This window comes from Centruroides sculpturatus, unplaced genomic scaffold (assembly GCF_000671375.1).
Source record: "Centruroides sculpturatus isolate CEXI.00-Female unplaced genomic scaffold, Cexi_2.0 scaffold129, whole genome shotgun sequence".
Classification (NCBI taxonomy): domain Eukaryota; kingdom Metazoa; phylum Arthropoda; class Arachnida; order Scorpiones; family Buthidae; genus Centruroides; species Centruroides sculpturatus.
In genome coordinates this window covers 808,476-825,349 of record NW_019384478.1, presented here as the reverse complement: position 1 = coordinate 825,349, position 16,874 = coordinate 808,476, and the positions used below count along the sequence as shown (strand labels likewise).

General features: G+C 28.3%; 1 pseudogene; it reads left to right on the top strand.

Moving 5' to 3' along the window:
* The window catches only part of LOC111621385, a 37,045-nt pseudogene extending 20,649 nt beyond the window's left edge, over positions 1 to 16,396 (top strand).
* The last annotated feature ends 478 nt before the right edge of the window (positions 16,397 to 16,874 follow it).

Here is a 16,874-nt window from a genome sequence, read left to right as displayed (position 1 = left end):
CAAAAAAATATACGTATTTTGGAAATGTTGAGTCGAATTAGTCTAGAATCGATTAATTTTATGAAAGAAAACCTTTCAAACAGCCGTAGTCCGTAAACTATGATTCCTACAAAATTGATTCATAAAGAACGGAACGTATCTACCGTCTTATAGGGGGATCTACTGTATATGTAAATACATCTGTCTGCAGATTTTGTGTTTGTGTAATACTAATATTAAATAAAGCATAACAAAAACAATTTCTAAGTTTAGAAATTTTTAAATTTCAGGTGTAATGCTAGCTGTAGATAAAGTAGTAGAACATCTTAAATTATTATCAAAACAAGTAACAACACCAGAAGAGATAGCTCAGGTATATAATATATTTTTCTATTAATTAATGTTTTTATTAATTTAATTAACTGGTTGATTATCATTTGCATATTAACAGATTTAATTCATTGAATAAGATATAATGACTTGTATGTAAAGATATTCTAAAACTGTACTGATTTTAAATTAGAAGTTGCAGTTTTAAATTTCTAATTGCTTGTGTGTTGTGTGTTTCATACAGTATATAGTTAATCTGGGCCTTCTGTCCCTAATCTTTCCATATCTGGTTTTGTCTTTCATCTATCTAACTCCATTCTTGAGATTAAGGAAAGACAGATGGATGGATAGATGACAGTGGGAATTTATAGATTCAAATTTTTTCAAATTGCAGCCCAATAAAAAATTCTCAAATAGACAATACTTTAAAAGTGTCCTTGTACTTCCCTTTCACACACAAGCAATTAAAAAAAGAAAGGCTGACTCTGTGTGTGACTTATTTCCTGATGGTGTGTGAAAGGTACAAAGAATGTGGACACTTTTAAAGTATTGTCTTTTTGAGAATTTTTTTGTAAATTTTCTGTCATAGCCATTTTTTATCAAATCAAATAATTACATATATTTTTAACTAACTTGTAAGTACATTTGAGATTATTCATTTGAAGATGGGAGAAAACTCTAAAGCATTTAGTTTATAAATATACTTATAGAGATAAATCCTACATTGAATGCAATATAAGATTTTCGTTTGTTTTCATAAAATGGGTCTTAACTTAAAATTACTATGAATTATTTTATCTTGTAGTTGCTGTTCCAAGTAAAGAAAGCTTATTTTTGAAATATAATTTATACAGGCAGTCTTCTACTTTTGTATTTAATTGGTTTCTGAAATGTGTATGAAAGTTGAAATATATGAAAATAGAGCAATGTAAAAACACATCAAAAAGGGTTTTCAAAATATTTATTTTTTTATTGATTAGTATCTGGTGTTTTCTTTATGAATTTGTCAAGAGATAATTGAATTGTACACTACTTTTTCTTTTCTTGATAAAGAGTTCTGTAACATAGTGTGTCTTTTTCTATTGCCCTTTATACGTGAGTTATATGCTCTCCATTGGGATCATATTCTTCCATGATGGTCAAAACTTTGTCAAGATGCATGAAGGCTTTGTTTATATTCATGATTGTCAAAATCATAACAATAAGTTTTTTATGAAGTTCTTCTTTGTTTTGTATTTCATTCATCTCTTGTAGTTTAATCAAGTCGTCATTTGACAGAGGTTTTGAATGAGATTCTCTTAATTCATCAATATCTTCATTGTTGACATCTAAGTTTAATTCATTCATTATATTGACTATTTTACTTATGATAGCTTCAGGAGTTTTTTCAAAGTCCATAGAATCATTCATCATTTGTGGACATTTTTTTTCCCCCCAGCAACTTTTCATTGTTGACCCTTTTATTTCAACCTATTATCCCTCAATAATATTTATTGCATTTCATATATTATAATTTTTTTCAAAAATCTCTTAATGTATGTTCACCTTCCTTGTCAATTGCCTTGATTGCTTGTTTCATTAATCTCTTCATATAATATTGCTTAAAAGTAGCTATCACAATTTGATTCATGGATTGTATTTCGCTTGTGATATTGGAAGGAAGAATTACGACATTAATTTCCAGATATAAATTTTACAGAGATTTTGGATGTCCAGGAGCATTGTCTAAGAGCAATAGTGCTTTAAATAGTAAATTATCCTCACTGAAATATTTCCTAACAGAAGGTGCACAAAATGATGTGAGAACAAATCTTGAAAAAAACTGTGAAGTAACCCAGGCTTTAATATTTGATTTCTAAATGACTGTAGCATTCTTTTAGCTTTTCCTTTCAACACTGTGGGATTTTCCGTGTGATATTGGCTTGAATTTAAAATCACCAGCTAGATTACCTTCAAGAAACAATGTTAATCTGTTTTTACAGTGTGTGTCAAAAGTATATATAATCAACATTTTACTGCTTTTCAGAATTGTTAGGAATTTAAGAGAAATGTAAATGATGCATTTTGTATATTCAAACTACTTTTATTTTGAAATTATCAAAAATCAGTGTAAAGATCATTATATTGATAATTTAACAAGAAAAATATATTTTTTTGGCTGTCCCAAAAGTATAGATAATAAAACAGAATTGCAAAATTTGAAGCATAAGAAACTTAAAATTATAAAAATAAAAATAAATGACATCATATAACATTTTTATTTTGTTGTCAAGTAGTAATTTAAATATTGAATCAAGACTTTCCAAAATTTCACATGGAAAAGAGTTTAGTGTGGAAGAAATTGAATGAATATGGAAATTTCTGTTTTAATGAACAGATCTACTCCTGGAATTTATAAAATTTTGGAAAAATCATCACCGATACCTTCTAAACATTGATCAGGAAGGCCCAAAATCATATCTTAAAGGGATGATAATTGTATGAAAGTACGTGAATTTGCCATATATATTGATAAAAATTGAAAGTACAAAATGTGTATGAAATAGTGAATTGTATGAAAGTAGAGGACCACCTGTACAGAAATGATAATTACAGATAATTAATTTAAACATTCATTAACTGATATTAAAAAATTACAGTGTATGAGATATTTTTTAAATGTAGGTAGCAACAATTTCTGCCAATGGAGATAAAAAAGTTGGAGAATTGATTTCTGATGCAATGAAGAAAGTTGGAAGGGATGGTGTCATCACTGTAAAGGTAATTTTCTTTTTCTTGTTAAATATATTTGAATATTATGCAATGTTTTTAGGTTTTGGTCTAGCAATTTTCTGTGGGGTATATGCTTGCATAAATTACAATAATTAAGTGAAATTTAAAAAGTTTGTATATTATCAATACAATGATGACTTATATTAATAATAAAGATAGACTACTTTTTTAGTATATTGAAACATATAAAATTAAAAAAACTATATTTTGATTAGTTAAAAAGCCTGATTACTAAAGTTTTAATCAGACTTTTTAACCAATCAACAATAACTTGAAGTTTTAATAATAATATCAAATTTTATAAATGTCCAGAGTTAAATCTAATAATATACATAACATAATTTTATACATAATGAATAGTTAATTTGAAATTAAAAATCTATTCACAAATTAAGTTCTGAAATATCTTAGAATGTTATTTTAATGGATCAATGATATTTTTCTTTAGGATGGAAAAACTCTCTACGATGAACTTGAAGTCATTGAAGGCATGAAATTTGATAGAGGTTATATATCTCCATATTTTATCAATACTCCCAAAGGTATTTATATTAAAATCCAAGTTATAACTAATACTACAACTAGCTCATTTGAATTTTTCAAAATTAATTTCCACATGGTGTGTATTTTTTATAAAATAATTTGTTAAATAAATATTACAAATCAGATATATTTTCTCATGCCAAACTTCAGTTTAATATACATTGAATTTGGATTTCCTGTTTCTGTACTTTCATAATTGTTTCTTGTTTTTGTAATAGTTAAATTTCTTTAAATAATAAAAACATTAGTGGTGTTAAGACAAAGATAGAATTTTAAAGATAACAATATTAGTAATTTATAATGGCTTTTAAAATTTTTATTTCAGGTGCCAAAGTTGAATATCATGATGCATTAATTTTATTTAGTGAACAAAAAATTTCAAATGTTCAGACAATAATTCCAGCTTTAGAATTAGCAAATACACATAAAAAACCATTAATTATTATTGCAGAAGATGTAGAAGGTGAAGCACTTAGCACTCTAGTATTAAACAGGTAATTTAATTTTTTTTGATAAAAGATTTGATATATACAGCAGGGGTGCAAAAGTAGGTTTACAGTTGTTATTATGGAAAAAATCATACAGGGAGAAAATAGGAAAAAAAACATTTTTATGTACATATTAAATCACAAATAAGGAATACAAACTAATAAAAGATAATAAAAATAATAATAATGAACACCAAATATTTGTATTTCTCAGATTCTCAACTGTATACCTACTTTTGCACCCCTTTCTATATATATACCACACACAAACACATATAAATAAAAAATTATCTTATTTTAGATTAAAAATAGGTCTTCAGGTTGCAGCTGTAAAAGCACCTGGATTTGGTGATAATAGGAAAAATACTTTGCAAGACATGGCAATAGCTACAGGTGGAGTTGTGTTTGGCAATGAAGCAAATCTTATTAAATTAGAAGATATACAATTAAATGATTTTGGTCGAGCTGGAGAAATAGTCATTACTAAGGATGATACTCTTATTCTTCAAGTATGTTTAGATTTGATATTAAACTTTTTAAAAGTGAGATTTATTAACAATGCATCTAAATTCATAAAACAAGCTGCTTGAATAGAGAAATCACAAAAGCATAGTACATGTCAAGTCCTGAGCATTTGTAAGCCTCTTAGCTCATCATCAGGGAGGGATATAACCATTAAATAATACTTTCAAAAAATTGGAACTACCAAACTGAAAAGCCACAATTTTTCTAAAATTCTACAGAAAAATTTTTATAAATCAGGAATTAAAAGTTAAAAATCATCTGTCTTCATTAGATAGAGAGTGTTCTCAAATGCATTCAAAAATCTCTAAGGATTAAAAGTCATCTTGAAAGTCTGTCTTATAATCCAAAAAAAATTTTGATCTAACTCTTCTCGTGCAATTATTAATTTTTCTATTCCCTTTCTCAATGTTTCATAAACTGTATCTAGGCTGCTGATAATGCACTTCTAACTTTGACATTAACCTGCAATCATGTGCAGTAGCAGCAATTTTTTGCAACTACTAGATTTTTGTGGGTATTTTTCACCAAATTGAGAATACATGGAATTTTATACAGAGATGGATATCATGCTATATGCTATCCATCTCTGTATAAAATTTTTTTTACTAATCACACAGGCCCTCAAAATATTTGTGTTAAAACTGCCTTACACATACAATCATGTACAATTTTTTTTTTATTGTCACATAATTGCATGCATAATGTGATATTTTTCTATTCTGACATCATTTTTGATGACCTGATGTCATTAAAAATGTGTTGAGGTCTTACATGATTGCTCCTGAAGGTAGTCATAATTCATGGATGTTTGTCGGCTATGCATTACAGGGTGATTTGGTGGTCTGCAACTTTCTACAAGTACACAGAGCCACATTGAAATTTTGCACATGCAGAGAAGACATATTACAGGAGTTTTCAGAATTATCAAATTCAAAAGAATGGCAATTACTTGCAGCATAATTATGCATGAAAAATCAATGGAAGATCACTGCCTTATTCATGCCATCCTGTAAAAAAAAGCTGCATGTGATCATGGGTTAATTGCCTTGATGTTCAAACTCTTCTAAATCTATCTATTCCAGTACTTAACTAATTTAAAACTATTTTTCCTTGAAAATTAGATAAAACTGTTTTCTTTGTGGACAGTGGAAGGTTGCACTATCTTCATGATCAGAGTTTCTATTCAGGCATTTAGAATTCAATAGAATTTTAGAAAGATTGTAACTTTTAAATTTGATAGAGTTCTAATTTTGTGTTTTTGGCTATACTGTTAAATGGTTGTCCCCTTATGTGTAACAAAATCTTGCAGTTCAAATTATCAGGAAATTTGTGTAAAATGTATTATTTAAAGCATTAATCTAATTTAAATCAATTCCAATAAAAAATTATGAGAAAAAATTTGATTTTGTTTTTCCTTTATAAAGTTGTTTAATTATTAAACATGATGGTTCATTTTATGGCTAAGAAAGTTATACATATTCCTGTTAAATTTTAACATCTTGTCAAAAATGTACAGGTATCCCTTGCTTAATGCAGGATTTGATTAACACTAAATTAATTGCAGCAATCCCTTTATATATATATATGGAAGAAGTTTTAATTAATGTGGCTTTACCAGCTGCATAGATACTTGTTTGATTAATATGATTTTAATATATGCAGTAGCATTGAGGGATTGATTAAACACATTAATCAAGAGATACCTATATATTATTTATATCTTATTATTAAGAGCATTTTTTTTATTACTTTAAATTAGAAATTTTAAATTTATGTTTAAATTTTATTAAGGAATATACTGTAATGTTGTATATTTCATTATTATTGATATATTCATAGCTTTTTAATTTAATATAATTTGTTGTTAATATTTTCTGTTTTAAATACTTTATGATTTAATTAATTAAATCACATATTATTATTGCTATTATAAATAAATAAATAAATAAATAAATAAAGTCTCTTCCCTTCTAGNAAAATTTGCCAACTACGGTTGTTCTTTGCTCTGTGTTAAGCTGCTATTTGATGGCTCATACGTTCCAATCTCCATTTCCTTTTTTTGAAATTGTGTATTGATTTGTTAAGATCAGAACCATTCATTCTAATGTAGTTGTGCAGTTTATTAGCCTAAACTTTATTTCTACCATATAAACCTTTCTATTGCTGATTTACAATTTCATTAATTAAAAAAAATTACTTTTTGTTTTAAGACTAAATGTATTAACTAAAATTGCTTTAGTTAATACATCAAGTCTTAATTATCTGTTGTTTCATTATTATTAAATAAAGAAATTTCTGATAACTAATGTATTTACTAATTTCATTTCATTAGTTTTACATTGATGAATAACATAACCAATACTTTCACTTAGAATCAATTCATTCAAGACTGTATAATATTCAATACCAAAAGACTTACTATGACACCTTGTGATTTTGCATTTGTACTAATCGAATTTGTACTGTAAAAATCGAACACTTAGTACAAATTTTGTTTTGTCAAAGAAAAAAAATAATTATTGTTTTCTCTTATTTTTATTTTTCTTGAGAAAGGTCATTTAACATGACCGAAAATGTTTAGAATTAATAAACTTGGGCTGCACGTTCACAAGGTGTCATAGTCTTTCACTTAGAATCATTCATTGACAGCACTTTAATGTTATCTGGAAATGTATCAGTATCAGTCTTAAAGTATCAATACCAGCCAATATTGGCATCGGGTATTGAAACTGGAAATCTTGCTGGCTGTCGCTCTTCAGTGTTTTTCATTGCCTTCTAGTTGTTTTTACTGCTGAGAAATAAAATAAAATTTTGAAATTCGGTAAAACTCACGTGCTTCAAATACATCAATCAAGATGCATGATGTCACATATTACTTCTGTTAATCTCATTCTGTCTGTTAAATACAATTGCGTACAAGCGAGTATTTATTTTGTTTTTATATCATAATTGATAACTCTTATTATTTATTTACAATTTAATTAGACTACCGTAGCAATAATTGATATGTGGATAAAAACTGGTAAGCTTCATTCCATGGATGCAGGAACTAGTTTCGCTACTACTGTTGAAAATGAACCAGATGTTAGTACCAAAAAGTCGTCTGGTGATTCAGTTTTACCCATTCATAAAAAGCGGAAGTATAATGAAGAATACATAAAATTTGGTTTTACATGGATTGGTGATAAAAATGAACCAAAAGGGTTATGCACAAAGGGTGAACATGTGATGCACAACAGCAGTTTAAATCCTGCAAAATTGAAAAGACATTTAGAAACAAATCATCCAACTTTATAAAATAAAAATGTTGAGTATTTTAAAAGAAAATGTAATGAGTTGAAGAATAGAAAAAAGACCTTTATGAACTTTGTTAAAAATGATAATGATAATGCTTTGGAAGTGTCTTATCATGTCAGTTATCGTATTGCTCAACAGGGTGAAGCTTATACGATCGCAGAAAAATTAATTAAGCCATGTGTATAAGATGTAGTTACTACCATGATTGGGGAAGAACATGCTAAATTAGTTGATTGTATCCCCTTTCGGATACTACAATTTCAAGGCGTGTTAAAGATATGTCTAATTTTTGTGAAAATGAGCTCATAAGATGTTTGCAAGCTTTTGAACATGGATTTACTATTCAACTTGACGAAACTACAGATATAGCTGGATTAGCGAACTCGCTCGTTATTGTGAGATATATCCATGGAATGGCTACTCAAGAAGATATGCTAATTTGCAAAAGTCTGCCAACCAGAACAACTGCATAAGAAATTTTCAATTTGATAAATTCATATTTCAAAAAGCAAGATCTTGGGATTTATATCATCAAGTATGTACCGATGGAGTCAAGGAAATGCTTGGTAAATTTTACGGCGTAGTTGCACGTGTGAAACAAAAAACTCCTGACATGAGAAGTACTCATTATTGTCTTCATCGACGAGCTCTTGCACTGATGAAAATGCCAGAAGAGCTAAAACATGTACTTAATGATTGTGTTAAAATTATAAATTTTATCAAATCAAGGCCATTAAAATCAAGATTTTTCAATTTATTGTGTGAAAATATGGGAAGTTTACATAAAATACTACTGTTGCACACAGATGTCCGTTGGTTATCTCATAGAAAAGTGTTAGCAAGGTTTTGCGAATTAAAAAATGAAGTAAGAATTTTCTTATCTGAACACGCACCTCAATTATCTCAAAAATTAAACGATGCAGTTTGGATTCAGAAAATAGTATATCTAGCAGATATTTTTACCTATTTAAATGAGCTCAACACATTGCTCCAAGGAACAAATATCAATATTTTCAAGGTACAAAGTAAAATTGACGCTACTCTTTTAAAATTGAAATTTTGGGCAGATTGCATTTTGAAAGGAACTATTGAATGCTTTCCTAAATTGCACAATATTTTAGTTGACAGTAACGCTAATCTCAATAAAAATATAAAAAATAATTTGGTCCAACGTTTATAGGATGTGCAAAAAACATTTCGTAAATGTTTTCCTGTTCAAAAAGAAAAATTATCTTGAATTCAAAATTCTTTTCAAGATTATGATACCTCCAAACTCCCAATAAAAGAAAGAGAACAACAAATTGATATATCGACCGACACTCAATTGAAACTAAAATTTAATCAAATTGATATTATGCATTTTTGGATTGACATTAGGAATGAATATCCTGGAATTGCCAAAAGAGCTGTGAAACATTTAATGTCATTTGTATCAACCTATATATATGTAAAAACTCTTTCTCTTTGTATGCTGTTACAAAAACAAAATACAGAAACAGATTGGATGCTGAAGATGACGTTAGGTTGCAGATTTCAATAATTATTCCCGATGTAAAAATGCTTTGCGATAAAAAACAAGCGCAGTCGAGTCATTAAAAGAATTTTCTTTTTATTAATTTGTTATAATATAAAATATTGTTCCTTTTGTTAATTAGTCATAAAATGTATTCTAGAAAATAAATAAAATAAAACCTGATTCACTACCTCACTATTCATTGCTTTATTAAGATGTTTGTATTAAGATTAAATAAAGATACAAGAATAATTTTGCAAATTTGAGTAGAAAAAAGCTTTGATAAACTATTTTATCTGCTACTTAAACATGAGGTTCCTTCAAGAAAACCATGAGCTCGAAGGGTTCCTGAAAGTGTAAAAGGTCGAAGACCCCTGATCTAGAGTATATATCAATATAAATTGAAATAAGAGTCTTGGATAAGAATCATGAGTATATGTATAATTTAGCAAACAAATTAATAATTTACAGACTTATTTAATACATGTAAAAAATCTAAGTTTTCATTGATTAGGTAGGAGGATCTAGTGAAGTTGAAGTAAATGAAAAGAAGGATCGTGTAAATGATGCTTTGAATGCTACTCAAGCAGCAGTAGAAGAAGGAATTGTTACAGGTGGAGGAACTGCTTTATTGCGTTGCCTTCCTATCCTTAATGATATCAAAGCTGAAAATGGTGATCAGAAAATAGGTAAATTGAATTATTAATATATGAGAAAGTATATTTTAAATATTTAAGCAAATATTATTATATAAAAAATTTAATTTCTTAAACATTTACCATAATGCATTTTCTTTTGAATACACGATTATACTATCAACAGAATTTGAGCATTTGTTTTTACAAAAGTTTTTTTGGTAACTGTATTAATTAAACTCATTTTATTTTAGATAAGCGAAACTAAAAGACTTCATAAACTATTTAAAAGTTTGAAAACAAATTTTCAAATTTGTTTAGAACAAAAACTCGTAAATAATTTCAAATTGATATTAGAGATGTTATTGTCATAGTAAGATAACATTAATATGATAACTTCAGAACTTCATTTACTGAAGTTTAAGTTGTAATTATATTATTTAATGCTGTGGCTTAATGAATTTGAAGATAATAAGGAAATAGGAATGTTAGAAATTGCAATTCAGATTTATAAAAGTTTGGTAGTTTAAAAAAAATTTTACAGACTATGATGTACACTATAGGCCATCTGATCCGAATCTTAAAATTTTGATCAATTTAATCTCTTAAAGACATCATCTGTTTTTAGTTTTTTCTTTCATATCTGCATAGAATGACTAAGATTTCATATAAAAAGGAAATGATAAAAATTACACAATGAAAAATAAATCAACAAATTGCAGCCTTGCTTTTTATTACTTCATTCATATTATGTATAGTATAGTGGCACTGATTCATTCTTTTCATTTTTCCATCATTATGATCTGATTATTTGTCACATTAATGGGTTTTTTTCATTCCAGTTTTTTGTTGTGATTTAAATTTAACTTCTTATATGAATACAGTCGACCCCCCCCTATAAGACAGTAGATACGTTCCATTCTTTAGGAATCCGATTTCTTAGGAGTCCTTGCCAATCACAGCCCAACATGTGTCAAGTTTACGGACTACAGCTGTTTGAAAGGTTTTCTTCCATAAAATTAATCGATTCTAGACTAATCCGACTCAACATTTCCAAAATACGTATATTTTTTTGGAAATAATCTGTATAAACTACGCTATAAACAAAAAATTGTAGGCTTACTTACCGAGTGTGCACCATTCGACATCGCCGTTGCTCAAGCTTGTTTTTGTCGCGGAACAGCTGAGCAAACTGCGGCTGCGATTTCTGATGTTATTTTTCTGCGAAAACTTCGCTGAACTTTGGAGACATCATTAATATAAATAATTTTTATCGCCATTGAATAAGAAATGTTTCTTTCACAAGAAATGTATAAAATTACAGTACTGTATTAGACTTACGGTACCTAATTTACATACTGTACAGACGATAGTTCACCTAAACTCTCCGTAGCGTGGTGCCAGGCGGCGGAAAGCATATATATAATTATAATAAAGTTACAATAAATTAAGTTAATATATAATTATATATACAGTACCTAATTAATATATAATTAATACATAATTATATGTACAGTACCTAATTTATATATAATACTGTACAGACGATAGTAATCTCTCCGTAGCGTGGCGCTGGACGGAGGTAAATAGTTTGGCTGCCCAATGACGTTTTACGAAATTATAGGAGTTTTTTTACCGTGTTTTACGGATACCGTCGCAATTTTTTCGCTGTCTTATAGGAATCGTAATTATAGGAACCCGTTTTATAGGGGGGTCTACTGTATATTGTTTCATTTTTCCATTCTTGGATTTGTCTAAGCATACTTTGTGGATCTCATTGTTCCACAAAGTACATTTACATTAAATTTTTTGAAATATCATCACATTTATCAGTTCCACAGAGAAAAATAGATAGAGAATATATATTTTCTATGCAAATGAAGAAAACAGGTTTCAACTTTAAAATCGCATGGTGCAAAGTTTAAATGTTGAACTCCGGATTAGGCCTGATGTTATCTTTTGACTTTTGATCTTAACTATTAATTATATTTGTTTAATTCTCTATTTTATTCCTTATATGAACAGTGATTATATAAATAATAGATATAAAATACTGTTCACATTATCTCTAGAATTATTAAAATACCTATTTTGAAAGTAGGATGTATATTATAGTTATACAGCCATATTCCACAGAGTATCTCCTCTGTTGATGTTTTCCTGATAAAATGTAATTATTTTTAATACTCAAACTTTTTAGAATGTCTCTCTCAATACATTTTATGCTGATGTTTATATAGGAGAAATTGATATTTACATCTATACAGCATTTTTAACAAAACAACATATAGGAAAAGTCTTGAGTAAACGTGCCAATATAATTGATAGAACAATTAGAATCATGTAGATGTTTTCAAAACAAAGAAAATGTGAATGTTTTGCACTGTGTGTCAACAAAGAAAATGTGCATTTTAGATACTGCTAGTGTTGGGAGAGTCACAATGTCATACCAACATCAACTACATCAGAAAGTCCAAACATGTTTTCTTGACATCACTAATAGTAATCAATCAATTTTATAATTTGCAGATATATCAGAAAAATTTATAAAAATGTTTTCTAATTTATTCCTTGTTTTCTATTGTAAATTTTTATCTCTACTGTATTTTTTGTAACAAATCTCTTTATTGCTGTAAGTTATTTGTCTTGCTTTATTATAAATGTAATGTTTATAGTACAGCATAGAGACTATTTGTTTACAATAATAATAATAGTTTAGTGATCAGAAAAATGTTTTAAACTATTTGCATTTTAATATAATAGTTTTGTACACAAAAAAAAAACACGCGCGCGCGCGCACACACACACACACACAAGCTTATAAATATTATATATTATTTCCTGAATATTGAAGAGAAGATGAAACAATGAAATTTAATGTATTGTCTTTTTAAAATTTTTTTTAAGTTTTTCTTATATTTAACATTATGAATATGTGCTATATTTGTTTATTAAGAAGAGTTTAAATATAAATAATTTTCTTTATTATTTATCTAATAATTTAATAAAATATATACTAAAAATCTCTTTCCAGGAATTGATATTGTGCAAAATGCACTAAAAGTCCCATGCATGCAAATTGCTCAAAATGCTGGTGTGGATGGTTCTGTAGTAGTACAAAAAGTTATAGATTCACCAAAAGAAGTTGGTTACGACGCTCTCTGTCGGCAATATGTTAATATGATCGATGCTGGAATAATAGATCCAACAAAGGTAAGCTTGTTTACATTTTAAATACTAATTTATTATTTTTATTCAATAAATTTCTTTTGAAATATCAATTCATAAATATATGTTTTAATTTACTAAAAATATATATATATAAATATATATGATTTAGGTTGTAAGAACAGCCTTGATGGATGCAGCAGGTGTTGCTTCATTACTCACTACTGCAGAAGCTGTTGTTGTTGAACTACCAAAGGAAGAAAAAGAAATGCCTGGCATGGGTGGAATGGGCGGAATGGGTGGAATGGGAGGCATGTATTAGATCTTGATGTCGACAAAAAATTCATTGCATTTATAAACTGCATCACAATAGTCATTTAATAGAAAATATTGCTGGTCATTGTAATTAAGTTAAATCATATTTTTTTGTTTCATTTAGAAATCAGGTCATAATTTTGTAATTTATTTTTTTTATAAAATTATTATTGATTGTATTATATTTAAAGGTCTTTTTATGTTTATTCATTTTATAACAATATTAAATAAAAATTGTTTACAAAGTTAAAATGAATAGCATTGTTTAATATGGTAATTAAATATAAATTTGGAAAATTAATTATGAATAGAAGTGTGTAATGGTAATTACACACTTGGGGCACTTTATTATGACCATCAGCTAATATCCAGAATGTAGCATAGACAGAAGCTAGACTGTGCGAGAGTGATTCAATAAGATAGTGCTCCACAAAAGTATAGAACCGCTGCAAATTTACTGTACAAAGGTTAGGAATTACATATATGATGTAGCTACTTTTCTTATATTGTTCAGGATTTATGAAAACATAATTTGTCAAAACTCATAGTTTTCTATATTGCAGCAAATAGCAGAAATTGTAAAAAAACTTATTTTAAGCACCACAAAAGTATAGAATCAACTAGTAAATGAATGTAAAAAGAATTATATACTACAAAATAGTTTAATTTAGTAATTTATTTGCACACCTCCTTTACTGATAACGTTGAAAATGCAATTTGGCATGCTGTCAACAAGGTTTTTTTTATGATTGATGCCTCAAGAGAGTTCCAAGCAGCGACAATTGCTTGTTTTAAATGTTCAATGTCTGCATATTGATGATTTTAGTCATAAATTTGGTCAACCAAGATCCCCCAAATGTTTTCTATTTGAACTGATCAATTCGTGTATTTTCAAAATTGTTTCGTATCTCGTGACACATGGATTGTCCTGTTGAAAAATAAGAGAAATTCTTCTGAATCTGTTTTTATGCAGCAATTTGTTCTCCAGAACTTGTTGATAGTTGGCACTGTTTATGCGACAGGTAACGAATGCCAAATCCAGTTTTATCAATGCAAAAAATGCATCCCAAACCATAACACTCCCACCACCGAAGTTCCTTTGCAAAAAGTATTCAATACTTGAGTTTTTTATGTAAATCATGCCAGTAGAACATTAATTAAACCATCTAGCCCATCCAAATTAAATTTTTTTGTCCAAAAAAATTATTTATATGACAAAAAGGTTGTTATTTCTTGTGCTCGCATGATAGGTCTAAATGAAACAAAACATTTACCTTATTCCATTGAATGGCCATATTTTTCCTAGCAAAATTGAGTTGGGCAGATTCGTGCTCAGGTCTAAGAGCAGGGCACTTCTCATTCAAGACCAAACAATGTTGTTGTTGCCATGTAAAATCCTTCAAATGGTTTTGTGATGTACTTAAATACCCAAATTTTATGCATGGACGCTGTGGAATTAGAAGCTGCATTAATAATTTTTCTATGATCTTGCAAGGTAAGCTTTGAAGGACATCCACTTCTACACTTTGGTCCATAATTTGCAGGATTTGACAAATAATGTTGAACAACCTTTTTTGAATGTTTGATGCTGTTTGCTACTGCCTGATGATTTAAATCAGTGCTACTGAAAGCTACAATTTGCCCTTTCTTAAAGTCTGTTAAATGGGTACAGTACCACAAGGCATGATGAAAAAAAATACTTCCACACTTCAAACTTGTGAGAAAGATTGCAGTTCTATATTTATGTGGCAATATGTAAATTGACTTACTTGCTATTTCGCAGTCAGCCACAAATTAGTTTCCTAAAATTATCTTTTTATAAGTTAGGTGCTGAATTACATGTAAAAAAATCTATTTCTATGTATCAGTGCATCTTAGTGCTTTTCCACGAAGGACAACAATCATACTCACAATATCGTTTATTGTTCATTATTTATTGATAACAGTCACTTCGTATTTGGTTTTAGATTTGAATAAAAACCCCCAATGAGTATGTTCTGACCTTAATTTTTTGAGCAGTTCTATAGTTTTGTGGAGCACTGTACTAAAAAGTTGCCACAGCTACTTGGAGCCATGCAAACTGCAGTGCCTCTACAGCTGCTGAAGTACAAGGTCCACATAGAAAACATGATGATCAAGGTGGTCCCAAGGGTGCTTGAACCCAATCAAGCACCTTTGAGACCATTCTCTGCCTCTAATTCTCTAGACTTGAGAATTAGGGGTAGAGCATATAGCATGTTGCATTGTTGTGCTGAAAGATCCATCCTATCCACTTAGGGAAATCCTGATATGCTACCATATTAATATTTCCTTCAATACCAACTACTTTTTGTACTCATTACTTTTGGTCCAATACCAACACCAGTATTGACACTTTACTTTGGGTATTGGATCTGGTATCATTAATTTTTCTTAGAAGGTAAGGTCTGACCAAAACTAGATTTTGCAGCCAAATCATGAACCAAAATGGAATTTTTCACTAAGTTAAGTTAAACTTACATAAAACATAATGACCAAAAATCAATAAATGTATTACTTCAAATTTCCTTTCCGGAATCTATATATGCTTAGTTCCGATTACTATTTATAAATAAATATTTAGTTTAACAAACAAAAGTATTACATAATGTTTATCAACTTGGACCATCAGTGATGTTTAAAATGAGCTAAAATTTTTATATACTTGTTTGCACTGACATTTGTAAAATTTGAACACGCCTTATTTCATTGGTTACCTGCTGCTGACATCAAAAATAGCACGTGATCATGTTAATATAACTCGACTGTTTATTATTATTAAATGTGCAATTACAAAGTCATAATTTTGTCAAATTGATTCATATTTGTATAAAATATAATTAATTGATTAAACTTAATATCATATTTGTTTAAAGATTAAGTTTTTTCAAGAATTTAGCAAGTCTATCACTTTCAAGCTTACACATTTATGATGAAAAAAAAATCAAAAGAATAAATTTACTTTATTTTATTGCTACTTAGTAAATGTCAGAATTTTCAAAGGGATTATTTTTATGTAGTAAAAATAATTCTTATGCTTGTGAGCAATATAAATCTAAATTGATGTGGATGGTTATGAATTTTTATGATAGTTTCATATTAGATTATTATTTACCATTTGTTGTTAGTCAGGTTAATCAATGCTATTGACTGGATGATCACTGAGAATTCTTTTACTGTCTAATAGAATTTGAGTTAGATGCAATATAAATTTATTTTAATCAAAAAATATAATGAATAGAGAACATATACAGTAACAATTAAATTATACTGTGTTCATTGAAGGATATG